General features: G+C 36.8%; 1 long non-coding RNA gene across 1 annotated transcript in view; it reads left to right on the top strand.

Annotated features, from left to right (window-relative positions):
* LOC115490930 (uncharacterized) overlaps positions 1–17,880 on the top strand; it is a 114,363-nt gene that overhangs the window by 55,959 nt on the left and 40,524 nt on the right. Inside the window, exon 3 of the long non-coding RNA XR_012052630.1 lies at positions 12,789–12,898. This is a non-coding gene — a long non-coding RNA (uncharacterized lncRNA). The remainder of the gene's footprint in view (positions 1–12,788; positions 12,899–17,880) is intronic.

Genomic DNA, 17,880 nt, shown 5'->3' with positions numbered 1-17,880 from the left:
AAAAACTGGGCTGTCTTCTCATTACAGTATGAAGCATGAGAGATACAGTTGTATCACAACATCATATTCTGGAGTTGGTCATGAAAACAATTTCAGAATTATTTTGATTTTTACAAATTATGCCAGCAAACACGTAAGCTGAAAATGCTTAAGTTTGTAAGAAATGGAGTTGTTGATTTTATTAGTTGTGTTTGTTACTAGGAGAGAAGCTTTTAAAGCTGCATGCAGTGTTAATTGCACATTTCTTTCCTGTCTTGCAGAGAATGACATAAAACCACTGATGTGTTTGCTTTAGTTTCCAAAAGCTAATGTAAGGAAATAAAATTTACATAGCATGAAGTCAATCTTGCTACTGTAAAACACTTTTAATGTTGAAACATTATGATACATCTCTTCTGCATAAGAACAAAATGTAAGGGGAAGTATGGAAGAAAACCAGACATATTTAAATCCTATGATTTAAAAAGAAACAAAATTCATATTTTTTTGTCAAATAGTAGCCCACAGTAAGCAATGAGGAAACACTAACTTTGAGCTAACTCTTAGTACAACATGTCCAGCACTCAGGTGGATAAACACTTTATGTGATGGGTGAGAAACTGGCTCATGAGTCAGGCACAAAGGGTTACAGTGAATGGGGTGACATCAGACCGGTGACCTGTCACTAGTGGGGTTACACAGAGCTCCATCCTTGGCCCTGTGCTCTTCAGCATCCTCATGAGTGACTTGGGCATTGTACAGGAAGGGATACTGAACACGTTTGCAGATGATACAAAACTGGGAGGAGCTGCTGGCTCCTTTGAGGGCAGGGAGGTCCTGCAGAGAGACCCTGACAAAATAGAGAATGGGGCAGTCACTAAACATATCACCACAAGCTCAACATTGCAAAGTGCTGGACTCTGCACCTGGGATGGGGCAACCCTGGATGTATGAACAGACTGGGGAATGAGATGTGGGAAAGCAGCACCACAGAAAGCGACCTGGGGGTCCTGGTTGATGGCAAGTTTAATTTTTAGTGCACTGGCAGCCAGGAGGGCCACCTGTGTCCTGGGGGGCATCAGGCACAGCAACACCAGCCAGGCAAGGGAGGGGATTGCCCAGCCCTACTCTGCTCTGGGGCAGCCTCACTTTGAATATTGTGGGCAGTTTTGGGTGTCACAATATGAGAAAGATATAAAGCTGTGAGAGTGTCCAAAGGAGAGCAATGAAGATGGTGAAGGGCCTTGAGGAGAAGCCGTGTGAGGCTTCTTGGCTGAGGCCACTTGGTCTGTTCAGCCTGGAGAAGAGGAGACTGAGGGGAGATCTCACTGCAGTTACAATTTCCTCATGAGGGGAAGAGGAGGGCCAGACACTGATCCCTTGATCAGCAGCAGCACCTGAGGGAATGGCCTGAAGGTGTATCAGGGGAGGTTTAGATTGAATATTATGGAAAGGGTCTTCATCCATAGGGTGGCTGGGTATTGGAACAGGCTCCCCAGAGAAGTGGTCACAGCACCAGCCTTCCAGAGTTCAGGAAGTGTTTGGACAGTGCTCTCAAGGCCATGGGGTGATCCTTGGGGATGTTCTGTGCAGGGCCAGGAGTTGGACTGGTTGATCCTAGTAGGACCCTTCTAACTTCTTTGACTCTCTGATTCTATGATTTATTAGCAGTTGTAGTTACAAGAAGGGTTGAAAGCAGGACCTGGGGGACTAGAGGGATTTCAGCCTGATCTCAGTTCTGGGAAGGGTCATGTGACAGATCATCTTGAGTGCCATGTTGCAGCATGAGCAGAACAACCAGGGGATTGACCCAGCTAGCATGGATTTAGGAAAGGTAGGATGGTGTTGACTTACACCATCACCTTCATTGACAAGCTGACTGGCTAGTGGGTGAGCAAAAATCTGTGGATGTGGTTTACCTGGACTTTATTAAAACCTTTGACACTGTCTCCCATAGCATTCTTCTGAAGAAACTGGCCTTTGACAGGTGCATTCTTTGTTGGATTAAAAACTGGCTGGATGGTGAGACCCAGAGAGTGGTGGTGAATGGAGTTACATTCAGCTGGTGGCTGGTCACCAGTGATATTCCCCAGGGCTCAGTAGTGGGGTCAGCTCTGATTTGTGACCAAGACAGAGAGTCAAGGGTTACTCAGTAAGTTTGCAAATGACACTAAGGCAGGATTGTTGAGCTTCTGGAGGGCAGGAAAGGTCTCCAGAGGGATGTGGACAGACTGGATTAATGTTCTGAGGCAACTGGATGAAGTCTAACAAGGAGAAGTGCCAGGTACTACCCTTGGGTTGCAACAGTTCCATGCAACACTGTGGATTTGGGACAGAATGACCGGAAAGCTGCATGGTAGAAAAGGACCTGGGGATGCTCCTTGGCAGTCAGTTACGCATCAGCCGGTCCATGAGCATATCCAGGTGGCCACGAAGCCAATGGCATCCTGGCTTGGATCAGAAAGAGTGTGGCCAAGGGACTAGGGCAGTGATTGCCTCCCTGTACTTGTCACTGGTACCTCACTTCAAGTTCTGTGTCCAGTATTGGCCCCTCACTACAAGGGAGCTGGAGTGTGTTCAGAGAAGGGCAACAAAGCCAGGCGAGGGTTTGAAGCACAATTACTTGTAAGGAACAGCTGAGGGAGCTGGGATTGTTGCTAAATACTTCACGTTTATATTAGCAATCTTCAGAGGTGAGTGGTAGTTCCACTTTTAGAAATTACTCATTATATTCCATGTATCTATCAGTTGATATTATGCTTACTTGTTTCTTTGTGACTTTCTTCATAAGATAGTTTGGTTTTACAATCTTAGTGGCATGTTAAGCAAGAAACTTGGGCCTCTGAGGGAAAATGCACAAAATTGTCCTCAGTATATAAAAAGGATGTAATGTGGATTTAGGCTTTAAGCTGAGCAATATTCTCTTGCTTGTTGTGGTTTAGATACCTTGTTTTACATTATGCTCTCATTCATCATATATGAACAACTTCACAACTGTTATTTCCTTTCAGCTTAAGCAAATAATGCCGGACAAAATTAGATCAGTAGAAAGAAGAAGTTATTTTTAAACTGAAAATTATTTCTTTTGCTAGAGAAAAAAATCTTTGTCTGAAACCAGTGTATTTTTGACATACCTTCAGAAATAAATTTCTCTAAAATGTTATTACCTCTGCAAGTATTTCAAACTAACCCTTTATTGCTATGCTGTTAGTCTGAAATACTCAAAGTAAAATTTTGTGTAGGAGTATTTGTATTGTTCTATATTGTTTTATTCTGTCAGAATTTTTTATTAAATTGTTCAGATGGATTTTTACATACTTCTGTTGCTGTAATATATGGGGTTTTTGTCAGTCCTGAAAACAAAATATATAAAATCTCCAAACTTATAATGAATATTATCTGATTTATGTAAATTGATGTGTTAAGCACTACAAGAGATCACTTAGTAACTCATTTTAAGAGTATTTTTTCTGTAATACCCTTCAGCAGAGGATCTCAAATTACTTTACAAATGGAAATCAGTTAAACTTTTTGGTTCCAGAAGGTAAACCACAGTCCTGAAATATTTAGCATTAGAGAATCTGTCAATACTGTGCGTCATCCCCCAGGGACCATTTTTAATATCTTTATTGATGGTCTGGATGAGGGGATTGAGTCTACCATTCACAAGTTTGCAGATGACACCAAATTGGGTGCAAGTGTTGGTGTGCTGGAGGGTAGGTGGACTCTGCACGGGGACCCTGCACAGGCTGGAAAGATGGACTAAATCCAGTAATATGAGGTTTAGCAAGACCAAGTGCCAAGTCCTGTTTGGTCACAATAACCCTGTCCAGTGCTACAGGCTGGGGACAGAGTGGCTGGAGAGTGGCCAGGCAGAAAAGGCCCTGGGGGTACTGAATTACAGCAGAATGAACATGAGCCAGTGCCCAGGTGGCCAAGAAGGCCAGTGGTATTCTGGGTTGGATCAGCAATAGTGTGGCCAGCAGGACCAGAGAGGTAATTCTTCCCCTGTTCCTGGCAGTGGCGAGGCCACACCTTGAGGGCTGTGTCCAGCTCTGGGCCCCCCAGTTTAGGAAGGGTGTTGAGATTTTGGAGCATGTTCAGAGAAGGGCAATAAGGCTGGTGAAGGGTCTAGAACACAAGTGCTGTGAGGGGCAGCTGAGGGAGCTGGGGTTGTTTAGCCTGGAGAAGAGAAGGCTCTGGAGAGACCTTATCAGTCTACAACCACCTGAAAGGAGGCTGCTGCCAGGTGGGGGGTGGCCTCTTCTCCCAGGGAATCAGAGACAGGACAAGAGGACACAGGCTTAAGTTGGGCCAGGGGAGATTTAGGCTGGACATTAGGAAAAAGTTCTTCACAGAAAGGGTTATTCAGCATTGGAATGGGCTGCCACCCAGGAAGGTGGTGAAGTTGCTGTCCTTGGCGATGTTTAAGAAAAAGCTGGATGTGGCACTCAGTGCCATGGTCTAGTTGAAAAGGTGGTGTTGGGTCATAATTTGAACTCCATAATCTCAAAAGCCTTTTCCAACCTTGTAGATTTGTAATTTTGTGATCAGACAATGAAAATTTCACTGAAGAAGAAAATAGAGAAAATTGGAATATTTGAAGAGCAATGGAATATTTAAAGGGAAAACTAACATCTGTGATTTTTCTTTCTGTAAAGATCATTGGCTCTTACTTTATTTATAGCTTTGTGTATTTCAGATACAGCAGATACTGGAACCCCTGTGCATTATCTCTTTAGAGATCTGTAAATCACAGCATCAACACTTTAAATCATACTCATATTAAAAGAGAGCATAACAACATCTAGGAAGAGACACCTCTATCTTTGTGATTGTTAGAAATTGCATTTCCACATTTATTTTTTCCTCACTGTTTGCAATTTGTATTAATTAAGTCTGAAATACAAATATTCCCATATATGAACCAAGCCATAGAAAAATCTTTTGCTACAAGATTGTCCAAAAATCCTGCTGGTGCCTTTGCCTTTGTGCTTCCAGAATCTTTCTCAATATAGACCTAATCCTAGATCTTTTATCAGTCTTTAAGGTAGCCACTGGAGGAGTCTTTCTTTTAAGTGATGAGAATAGTCCATCTCATGGTTCTTATACTATATCCAACCCACTGGATCTGTACCTAACATGTTGCAGGATGTGTAGCTGGCTGATAGCAGGACATGAGATTTTGTAAAAAGTATGATTTGAGAATATTCCCACTATAGCATTGAGTATAGTAAGTCCTGGAGGTGACTTGTGATTAAATGGAACCAGTTCTTAAAAGTGTTGCAACTTTTTCCTGTCAGAGATAATGTTATCAACTGCCTCTTGCCTGTTAGCTCTACAGACCCCATCACATAAAACCTTGCAGCACCCTGAATCCTCAGATATGAAAACACTGATCTGACATAGTGCCTGCTCCCCGGAATGATTTACGTTGCTATGCCCAGAGAAAAAGGATTTTCTTTAAAAATATTAAACTACTAGTTAATGTATTGTTTCTGACTTACCATGCAAACATGTCAATATTTATTTCACTTTTTCCTGCTGTTCCTGTGCTACTAACTAGAAAGATTGGAGCCATATGAACAAGGAGGTATTAGCTTGTATCCAAGGATGAATTTGAAAATAATTAATTCTTCCATAACTCTTGCAATCCATATGGATAAAGTACAATACTGGCACTAGTATCTATAGGTCCATCTGCACAGAGCCTCATATTACTGTGTCAGGTAAAGCTTGGTAAATGTAGCCATCTGTTTCAAGTTTATTTCCCAGAACCTCTAAGTAAAATCGGGAAATAAAGATAAAATGTAAGGAATTACTCTATTTGATTGGAAAAAATTAAAAAATATTTGAATATTTTATATTATCATTTATGTTTCTAAAATTACTTAAAGTAATTAGGACATTGTTTGACTATGGTAGTGGCATCTGCTAAATACTATATAGTCACAAAGACCTAATCCTCCTTTACCTTGCTGTAGAATGCAACTTTAAAAGAGGCAACAGAGTGATAGCACTACACAATTAGACTCCCTATATATTTTTTCCCATGATAGTAATGAGGGGATTTTTTATTCTAACTCTTACAGAGATTTCCTTTTGGTTTTAGGAAAACTTATGTATGTTTTAAAAAATGTTATCCCTCCCTTCTTTGTTGGTGAACACAGGATTCTAAACACATTTGGTAGTACCTACTTAATAGCTTGAGTACTTGACTACTTTTGATTAGTCCCAGGTATGTGTGTATGTATATATATATATATATATATATATACATATATATATATAAATGCAAAAATCCATTCTGAGTTGATTCATAGATCAATAAGAGATTTGGTGCAGTCCCTATATCCAGTACACTAACACGGTGACACTGTAAGGTGGTGAAAAATGCTGGAAGCTAATTCTGATTTGTCTGACTTGGGGTGAAATGTTCAAAGATTATAATTTTCCATGTGAAGTATTAATAATGTAATCACAGAATTTCATCACAAGATTAGAGTACTAAATCTCAATAATTAAAAATATAATTGTGGTAACCTGAGCTCCATTGATTATACCTCTGTTCCCACCTTGCTCTGCACTTGTGGTTTTAGTAAAGAGAGGAATGGAACTTAACTGTTCTCCAAACTTGCAGCAAAGTGTGTATTGTTTCGGAATACCTATCCTGCTTGAATCCTTAGTAGTACAGATCTGAGACTATACTCCTTAACCCAAACACCTGTGGAAAAGAAAAATATTGAGTGCAGTTGTTTTTACTTTCTGCCTGGAAGAGTTGAAAAAAACATAACCTATTGTGAATTCCTGTAATGGTGAAATAGTCTGCTTCTGTCTATGGTATATTAATAAATTACTATTTACTTTGAATCAACATGAAATGGTTCAGTTTTATGCAATAAGAAACAGTTTCATAATTATTTGATTCTAAAACATTCAATATCAATAGGGAAACATAAATTTAGGCTATTTAATTTAACCTCTATCATTTTAATAACATATGTAAAGTGGTGGCAATGCACCAGAAGCAATTTTATACAGGGTATGCAGAAAGCAAAGCAATAATGATAAGCTATATATTGAAAAACTTTTAAAAAGTTGTAAAAAAATTTAAAATTAGGTTCTTGTTCTTGAAAATCATCATTTACAAAAAAGAAAAGTGTAGGAAAATAAGTCTCCTCCTTAGTAATGTGTTTTGCTGGGAATTCTCTTGTAAAGAAAACAATTTTGGTTCTGTGCACTAGATTATAATCCCCAAATTAACTTTGAGCTGTGTAATTATAATTATTGCTGTCATACTTTGGAAAGAGAGGATTTTAACTCGTCAAAAATATGCAACTCCCCCGTGCATTAGTTTATTTTCTATGACAGGTCCAGTTGATATAGACAGATTTTATATCTACATTACTATTTCAAATGAATTTCTGTAAATATAAATTGAAATATCTCAAAGGAGGTGCACTGAGCTTCAAATTTTTATTGCAATATCTAGTTACAGAGACTGGGACTTCTGCTTAAAACCAAACGTCAGTATTAAACCAACACCGGACTATAAAGCTTTCATACTTCAGTTAGATTACAAGCTGGACTCACTGCAGGGATCTCTGAATGAAATTCCTTGTCCTTTCCTATATAACGTATTAAGAAAGGAACTCTTCACTTCTGAAGAAGTAGAACTTCAAGAGCAACAGTTCATTTTTTTTGCTAAATGTTTCTTTTTTTTCTTTAAATTGTTACTTTTATTTGATAATAACATAATTTAAAAAAAAAACTTTCTCTTCTAAGCAGAAATAATTGCAGCATGAGGTGAGGTTTCCACATTATGGAAGAACCAAACAGCAAAAAAACAGTATCTGATAACCTTTTATTAATGTCTGTGGATGCTGAGATCTAGCAATGATCCTGAGGCATACACCTAAAATCAAGGGTGAACGAGAAGACTTTTCTAAGGAGGCACTTTCCTAAATTTGGTCTGTTATTTATGTTGCACTGGCAATTCCCTAACTCACTTGGGATGCCTTTCAAGTATTAGAGAACCATGAGGACAAAATGAGGGCAGGAAGATAAAAGTCTCATAGCTTTCTATGGCAAATAAATTAACAGTGTGCGAGTGAGGACAGAGGACTGGGACTTTTCAAGGTTTCCTTTGGAGAAGACTTTGGTTCTAGAAACATCTCATCTCAGCCAATAAAAAGACAACTTTCCTCAATGAGGATGATTTCTGTGAGAGTGTAGGATCTGACAAATTGATTCAATAAAAATCTTTGCTTCAGTATCTGAGCTCTTGAAGGATAAAATTTGCCCACCTCTACAAGTGCAAGAGAGAAGAAGCCTCCTGGGGAGAAGGGCAGCTGTGGCTGGGCAGCCGGTGAGAGCTCCCAGGCACTGACAGCACAGGTGTGGTCTGTGTACTGGTACATGTGCAAATGCTTGGCATGTGTCCTGCTCACACACTGTTAATGGGGTCCAAGGAGTTCACCTCTAGCTTAGCTAGAAAACAGAAAAATTGAATGGTGACATTCCATCTCTTTCTGTATAAGCGTAAAAAAAAAGAAAAAGAAAAAGAAAAAAAAGAAAAAATAAGTGTCAAATAAAAGATAATTATTAATTTCTTTAAAAGAATTATAAGTGAGATTAGATAATTGTATCAGGTTTGTAATTCAAGGACGTTATTGTTACTCTAGTCTAGGTTTCTTTTTATACTTTTTCCCTATTAATCAAAATTAAAATTCTAATCTTCATCCCTTAGAATGGTTCAGTGAAATATATGACTCAGATATAATATGCAAAAGCTTGCCACACCAGGCTACTAAAAAAGCTTTCTAATAAATCGGAACTTTTGAATTATTCTACAGTCCAGCACTTCACAATCCAAAATGCAAGTTCCTATAGGACACCTTAGCAGTGAATGTCAGTAACAATTAAAACAAATGTACAGGCACTTCATCCGTGCTTTATTCTGTTGAGACAGTTTTCATGGGTGGCACAACTATTCATAGATCTGAATTGATCATGGTAATGCCTCTGTGCACTGACAATTGATACAAATGAGATAAAAAGGAACATTTAGTCATCTGATGATAACATCTCTATTTAAAATTCTATCCTAAGTTAAATGGGACAATGACTGTCAGGAAATAATACTGAAGAGGAGTAAATCTGAAGCTGCCACTATGTATTAAAAATACCCTGTCATTGACATTTTCATTATACATGCCAATTAAATTCACAATTAGTGTTAGCTTAGAGAAATGATCTATATGAATGGGCCACAGAATCAGGAAACCCACAAAAAAAAAAAAAAAAAAAGAATAAGCTTCATAATTTGATTATAAAATTAAGTAAAGTTTTAAAAATATATTTGGAAATATGACAAAATGTATTGTATGGAGATCAATACAAAGCTTTCTGCTAAGCTCTAACTCTACCACAATCTGAAGACAATATTCTCAACACTGACTACCACCAAGTAGTCACACTTTCTTTTGGCCACACACAGAAATCTCTGTTTGGAAAGTATTTATTGCAAAGGGAAATGTATCGATATAATGTGGGAGAAATATGTTCTGAACAAATACTTGAGTGTCATATGAGCATTTCTTGGATTTTGAGGGCATAATGCAAGTCTATTATTTTTAAATTATGAACTTAATTATTAATTTTGTGATTCTGTGATGAAGAATATTGACTGTCATATCAGACATGACATTATTTATTTTCAGTGGCATGTTTTTGCATACATGTTCTCTGCAAAATTTACATTGTGATTTATTGAGGTTTTTAATCTGGTACTGAACTGGATTAGATTAGCACTCTGTGTAAGTGTGGGTGCTTATTCCTTCTTTTTTCTACAGCTCATTAGTGCTGATTGGTATCCATGTAGCTGGACACAGAACAAAGTCAGGAACAGACCTAGGTTGAAATGAACCCAGCAAAAAATAAGGTGGTGATGGTAATGGAAAGCTTAATGTAACTCAGTCTGGCTGTTGCATGGTTCCGTAAGTACTATTGCTGGTTTAAGGAAGAAGGAGTAAAGGACTGCTGAGGAATGGTGAGGGTAAGTTTAGAGACTGTACGAGTTTATGCGAGTTTGAAGTGTTCACAGAGCCATACACAGTGTTTACCTTGGAAACTTCCTGTGGCTCCATCATTGCTATGCAATTTCAGAACAAAAAATGCTTTTAAAACTCCAGACTTTAATTAGAAAATTGTTAAAAGGAAATAAAGCATAGAATGAATCACCCTGTGACAATGAAGTTTTGTCTACTATTTTGTGCATTTTTTAAATGCAGCTGCTTTAGCTTACGTTAGATAACTACATCTTCCTCTCCTTAGAAGAAATAGTTGTGTGCAAATCATCTCAGGAAAAAAGGCAGTCATCAGTAAGAGAAAATTTATTTTTCTAATACAAATGCTGGTTTATTATAAAAACTATAGAGTTTAGCTCATTATGTATAATGTAGTCTTTAGAAATAAAATAGTGGCATTAATTTTGAGATAGACTGTTCACATATAATTTAAAACATAAATTATTGGGTAATACTGATAGAAAAATCAAAACTAAAATACTGCTCCAACTATTTCAGGCTCTATTCATGCTGGAGGGGAGATGAGGATTTTTTTTTTTTTCTACATAGAAATGTATTTTTAAAAACAGAAAAAGCAAAAAAACATGGATGTGTGAGAGACCTCTTTGATCCTAATCCAAATGTCTTGTTACAGGAGGCAGTATCATCATGTAATCCTATCTGAAGTGGTATCAGGTTTCTACATCAACTTTCTGCTTTTGTGCTTGAAAGTCTTCACCAAAATATCACTCTTTTAATATTCTAAAACCTGTAAATTTTTCAACTCAAGTTTTCAACTCAAGTGACCAATTAACTTACATAACTAGAGAATCCAAGTTTCTTTGACCAAGTCTGGTTTATTTAGGCTCTTGGCAATCTGATTTTGTCCTTTCTGCCTTCTCCAAGACATATTCTCAATAAAAAAGGTGATACAACAACGATAGCATTAATTGCTAATTCTGATTTTCTAAAACCAAGCTTCGCTTGGCAAAATGAGTAAAGGTTCCCTTTCTTTCACACAATGTGGTGGGATATTCATAATTCAGTGAGAAAAGCAGGAGTTTGCTTTTGTGTTCCCAGTGAAAGCACCTGCACTTGTCTCTGATGGTTGATTTGCTTCTTGCTATATGGTTTGTGTTTTGGGTACAAGCGGCAGATGAGGTGCTGGCATAAATATATCACACACCTTTGAATTTTGCTTATTTTTGAGTCTTTTGAACAAGAAATATTTACTGGGGAGAATTCCCAGTCAGTAAAGATGAGGCCGTGTTGTTTTGACAGGGGTCAGGCTAGAGCCACGAGGATATGAGCCATGGTGTGCTAGTTGCCCTCAGGGCCAGCTGATAGTCCGTGGTCCATTTTAGTGCCAACTATTAACGATCATGATCAAAAGGATTGATTGGACTGTAAATTCTGCCTTTATTCCCAAACTGCTGAAATAACTCGGTTTTTTGTTTTCTAGACCATGCACACAATTTCTCTCTATCTTGGTTAGAGAGGAAATCACTTGTACACAGTATTGGTACACAGTAGGAATACCTGTCACCACCCGAGGATGCAGGAGCGTCCTTGGTGAAAATAAACATCTCTGTGAGCTATGACATCACAGCTGTATTTTCTCAAACAGAACACAACAGTTCATGTAGTCTGTCCTTGTAAATTGTCATGAAAAGATCAGTTTTTTTTGAAGAGTGAATTACTCAAAAGAAATATTACTTTAAAAGCAAATATATAGTTACTTCTGTATTTTGTTAGGTTTCCTGGTAGTTTTTTTATTTGTTGGCTATTAATAAACCAAGTAGAATGATTTCTATCACTTGAATGGAAAAAATATTCCAGACTGTAGTCTAATATTCAAGATTCTGTAAAGATTTACAAAATCACATAATAATTTATCAACATGAAAGTTAAAACCTCCATTTCTGTGAACATTTCTGACAAACAGTACTGTTCTGATGTTTGCAAAGACAGACAAAATTTGGGGTGTCATATTAGTCTATTTTACATACAAAATTTATCCTGTGTTTTCAAAATAATCCTTGAATAAAAAGTATGTTGTTCTCAAGACCTACTTATATTTCAGGGCAGCCATATCTTTATTTTCTTATTCAGTGTTCTTATTTTTGTATTTCTGTGTGACACTAATCTTGTAGAAACATACTACCTACATATGCTAAAGCATTTCATACAGGTTTACTCTTCACATAAAAGTAGTATTTTGTACATTTGAAATATTGTGCTTTGAGCTAGAATAAATGCTTCTTGCTGTGCAAGCAGCACAATCATTATGAGGTAATAAAATGCTTCCTTATCGTCTTTATTTACATCAGAAGTAGAATTAACACTGGTAATAGCACCAGGCCTACTCAGGATAGAGGGAATTTGATTGAATTTTGTTGTAGAAAATGAGTGTATAGCTGAGTTTAGCCAGCTGATACTGACTCACTCACTCATGCTTTAGCACATTTTATTACTTCTGAGCTGGATTTATTTAATTTTAAATTGGTCTGAACTGTTCAATCAGGAAAAAAATCAGAAATTTTCAAGTAAAACTGTTCCAGCAATAACTTTATATTGTAGAATTCAGCAAGAAATTAAAGAAGTTTGCAACTGCTACTCTACTCTTTTCCTTGAAGCCCCAAATTTAGAAAGCAGAAGCAGAAATATCATCCATTTAATTAGTATACAGAAAGCATGTGAGCTGCATATACATTGCCATTGACTTCATCTTTTTGTTCACAGACTGCTGCTGACTGAAAGGGACTTGCAGAAGTGGTGGGCTCAAGCTCTTGTTGGAGGGGGTGAGTGCTGCAGGGAGATTCAGGATGCAGATTAGGAAAAAAGTCTTCACTGTAAGTACATTTCCACTTTTTAAAAGTTCCTGGGAAAGGCAGGGAATCATTCTCCATTCTTGAGGTTTTCAATACTCCATTACTCAGAATGACAGAACCAGTCTCGTTCTCTCAATAGTCCTGCTCCATGCAGGAGAAGCAGATGAACTTTTGCTTGATTATTGCTCAAACTAGGCCATGTACAGAGATAACTTCCAACTAGTATTTCTATGATTTTACAAAATAGCTGAAATCCCATAGCACAACATGAACATAGGATTTGTTTAATTCTATCAAATTCTCATTCTAATCTTTCAAACTCAGTTCACTTAGAGGCAGATTTTGGAGTTTATAAAAATACTGGTAAGGATAAGGCAGTCACATCTTTGTTCTGGATTATCTATTATTATCTAACCATGTATAAAATCAATTTTAGTAGATATGTTAGCAAACATTTTAGATATTCCAGAGGGGCACACACAGAGGATAATTTATTGTACTGAGGAGAGAATGGTTGGATAATAATTTTCACCTAGTTTTAGACTTACAGGAGTTAGACTTTCACGTCTAACACAGCCAGAGACATATGTTAATCAATTATCAAGAAAAACTAACATTTTGTAAGAGTATGCTGGTTTTCCTGAGAGTTGTCTAAGATAGAGAACATGAATCACCTTCCGAAAATGCTGGTTTATCTGCATTAGGGAGTTTCCAAGATTACTCAGGCAGAAAGATTTTAAACACCTAAACTAGAACACATGTATACACGGCTTGACACTGTATGACTGAATATGTTTTTATTTTATACAAAAAAGAGCGAAAGGAAATCAAGTAAGCTTGCAGTTAACCATTCTGATTCATAACTTCATAACCTCAATATTATGTTTTGGGATATCTGGTGCCAGTACGTTACCTTTAAACTTTTAAAGGAAGAGGCTTTAAATAATTACTGTGTTTGGATGTAAAAAACACTTCAAATAATTTCAGCTGCTTTGATCATGTTTTTATTTTCCCTATGACATATATAATAGAAAGTCTAAAGGAAAAAAAAAGGAAAACTTAATAGCTTAAACTATCATTATACTATGTAAGAACATACTGTATAATAATAGCAACAGTGAAGCATAATGCTGACAACAACTCTGTTTTGTGACAGCATCTTGCATGGTCCTTTGGATAAATCCAAGTTAAACTTTCCCTTGATCAATTATTCAACAGATTTCATGAAAGGAAAAAAGTCTTTATATATTTTTATTCAGCTGTAATGTAAGGTACCTTTATCTGCATAGCTGTATTTTGATGTCTTGGTCAGAGATATGGCAATGCATTTTGATTTTGACTGTTGTCAACATAAACATTTGAGTCTTCAGATATTCATTGTTACACTCATCAGACCTCTGAGATACAAAGGATGACACGATAATATCTAGGCTGAAGCATGATCATGAAGGTAATGTTAAGTAAGATGAAAAACAGTAAATATTTGATCTTCATAAAGACAACAACTTGACAGGTAAAGAAAAATTGTGAAAATGAGAGTCACCCAGCCATTTATACTGTGCTCTAATAAATCCATTCACTGCACTGGAATCAATCACTCTCTTTAAATCATTGACCTGCATCGTAGTACTCAAGTGACGCACATCTATTATACAACTATAGAATAGTCAGTCTTGGTCTAGATATTTTTACCTGGCAACAGAGAAACTATTTTAAATAGTATTTGCTAATTCCTATGTCATTGAAGATAATTTTCCCATGTGAGAACATAAATGAAGCAAAAATAAATTTTGAAGTATTCTTGCATGGTCAGTATCTAAATGAGTTGTTAAAATTACATAGGATTCAGCTCTACTTATTTTTAAATGTATATTATACCAGTCTTTTGGAAATTTTCAGGGATCTTCATAATTATAAATCTAAACCTGAAGTGAAGAATGTGTAGGCCCTGCTGCCTAATGGTATCTGTTTTCAGAATATAAGTACAGGTTTTGTATCCATTAATAAAATTTTATTGCAGATCTCAGTGTATTGCACTGGCATATCTCATATGTGTTAGATAGGCATTTGGCATACACGTGTAAGTGCTGCAAAGTAGGCAGCTGACAGAGCAAAAGCACCAGAAGGCAGCAGTTTGTTTTGATGTGCTGCATCTCAGCCATCTGGGGAGTGAGGTACTACTAACAGAAGAAATACAACTAAGGCTATTTAAAGAATCTCACAGCAACTGCTGTAAAAGTATAAACCTGAAAGGCACAGCTATTGCTGTTTATTGATTCCTTACAGAAAGATTTACTCACAGTGCTCCTGAACTGATTTTCTTATTAATAAATTCCTTGGTCACATTTGCTGAACATTCTTATTTCCCTTTAAAGAGTTTGGATCTCACAGCTTTGGCATCTGGGTCCATAATCATAGATTTGGGTAAAATTAATTTAATATTACATGGATTATATTACATTGTTATTGTTATGGCATATATGAATATTATGGAATCAGTCTTAATTAGCATTATTGCTGTATGCAGAATGCTGATAGGGTGAGCAGCTTGTTCTAATAGGGACAGTAGGGGATGCTCATAAGCAAAAGATAAATCCCAGTAGAACTACATTGCCATAGAAAAAAGCAGGATGCAGAATATTTTTTTACTAATTCATCCAGAAACATAACAGTTTTTCTGGTAAAAAAAAAAGAAGGAAAAATAGCAGGAGGATAAAAATACACTTAATGTGTCTGATCTTGTAATAAAGGCTCCTATTGAAGTCTACAGTGTTTTTCATATGGGGTCATCACCTCAGAACAGCACATTAAATTCTTCTAGGATTCAGAGTGAGATAAAATAAGAGGAAAACTACTGAAAAGACTAAGAACTTAAAAGTGGCAGCTGGCTATGGTGCTCTTTAGAAAGGGAATAATGCACAGAAAACAGGCCTAGCAGCTTTTTTGAGATGTGAACTAACCTGTGAGTCTAAAGGATGGAACAGACAGCGCACAAGAAAGTAAATTTCACTAAAAAACCAGGACACCCTTTTATTTTACTAGGAGGAGACTTGTTTAATGAGAAAATGTTTCTAAACAGTTTCTCATGAAAACAAAACAAGGAGCTGCAAGGAAGAAATTCACTATGGCTTCATGAACCAAAACTAGCTCACTCCCCATGGCAAAAACAAGAAAAGTGACAAAATCCTAACTAAAGAAAGCTAGGTTAATGCATCTTTACTTCCTCAGTTCAATCATACAAACAAATAATTCAACAGGAATGATATTATTTTTTTCTCATTCTCTGTCCTGCCCAAATAAAAAACTGTCTTATTTACAGGCCTTATCTACTCTTGTTATGACATGGCTAAATACACAGATGTAAAAGGTTAATGCATAAATTTTAGCAAGTGAAAGAACTTTTTCTTCTTGTCTTGCAGCTAGCACAAAGATTTCCTCTAAAAAACTTATTTAGCCTCTAAGGTTGTCACTGTGGAGTTGCAATTTATTTTTAGTGATTTTAACACATACTCTAAATTAAAGATAGCAAGAATTTTCATTCAAAAATGACTAGTGAGATTTACTTGCAAGCACTGTTTTTGCCTTATCTTATTACTTAGTCTTATTTTAGTAAACAGTTGGTGCAAACAGGAGGGAAAGTAGAAGTGCTTTAATGGCCTGTCTGGCTGACTGACTGGTAAGTGCTGTTGAAACGTGCCACGTTAACTTCATGAGAGAATTGAGCAAATGCAAATTGTCAAGTCAGTTAACATTTCCTGTTCCCATAGCTGTTCCCATTCCAGCCATGACAATCACTGTCACTGTGTTGCCTGAGCTTTACCTTCACCTTTCCAATGAGTAAGGATTGCATTTGTTATTGCTCAGCCACTGTGCTGTGTGTCCCTGGTACGTGACAGAAGTGTTATTGGTGGCTCAATAACCCTTGTAGCTCTGTGGTAGCATGTAAGTCTCAACTTTAATTAAACTCCCAACTAAAACTGGAAGTTGCTGCACAGTGAATGAGAGTGTGAAGAACCTGTGACTCTCCTGCTGCATTCAGCACAGGAGTGTACTGTCACACTGGCAATTTATTGCTCTCAGAAAAAGGTCTTGTTTTAGAGCAAGACTGGACACCAGGTATTTCTTCTTTAGAATTAGCTTCACTTGTCCCTGAAGGAAGAGTTTAAGTTCCAGTGTTCAAAGTTATTGTACTACACTGTCAGTATAGAGCTTCAAGAAGAACATGAAATCAGAAGTTTGATCATCAGTATTTGAAAATATATTTGAAAAGACTTATCTATGTCCTGAAAACATACATGAAAAAGAGTCAAATCAGAATGTAAAGAAAATTTTACTATGCTTTATATTTACATTAGTATTTGTATTACTGTTTTATGTCAATCTTCTTTAATATTAAAAAGCTATTTATCCTTTTCCAGAGAAGTAATTTATCTGACATATTTCCTTTTAGAGAGAAGCTTTGAAAGAGTTCCCTTGATGAAACTAATAATCAACCTAGAGTGAAAACCAAGACTCATCTTTAGAAAAGAGATCTTGAACAATAAATAGAGAAAAAAATAGAATATAGATTTCACAGTTAAAGGATTATCTCTTTAATTAGGAAGACTTAGCACTGTTAGATAATGGCTGGCAAAGAGAAAGTGAACAAACCACATATTACTCAGTAGTAGCTTATAAATCTGTAAAGGCAAGCTGTTTGGCTGATTAATTTCTTCCCCAGCACTCCATGTAGTGCTAAATAACACACAGACTTCCTGCAAGCTACAGGCTTTATTGGAATGATGCCTTGAGAGGCCATCAAGAGCAGAGGCTAGACAGTGTTAAAGGAATTAAGTGGGTATTTATTAAAAAGCCTTCAAAGGGTACACCTTGGGCAGTACAGGAGCTGGCCGACGCTACACCCAAGATGGATGCTGGATCATATTTTTTTTTTTTTTTTCCACACTTTTAGAAGTTTTGGTCCATTTACCTATTGGGGTTAATTGCCCAATTACAGCTTCAGG

This window comes from Taeniopygia guttata, chromosome 1A, assembly GCF_048771995.1.
Source record: "Taeniopygia guttata chromosome 1A, bTaeGut7.mat, whole genome shotgun sequence".
In the NCBI taxonomy this organism is placed as follows: Eukaryota; Metazoa; Chordata; class Aves; order Passeriformes; family Estrildidae; genus Taeniopygia; species Taeniopygia guttata.
The sequence above is the reverse complement of the archived record's forward strand: the minus strand, read 5'-3'. Positions and strand labels throughout refer to the sequence as shown.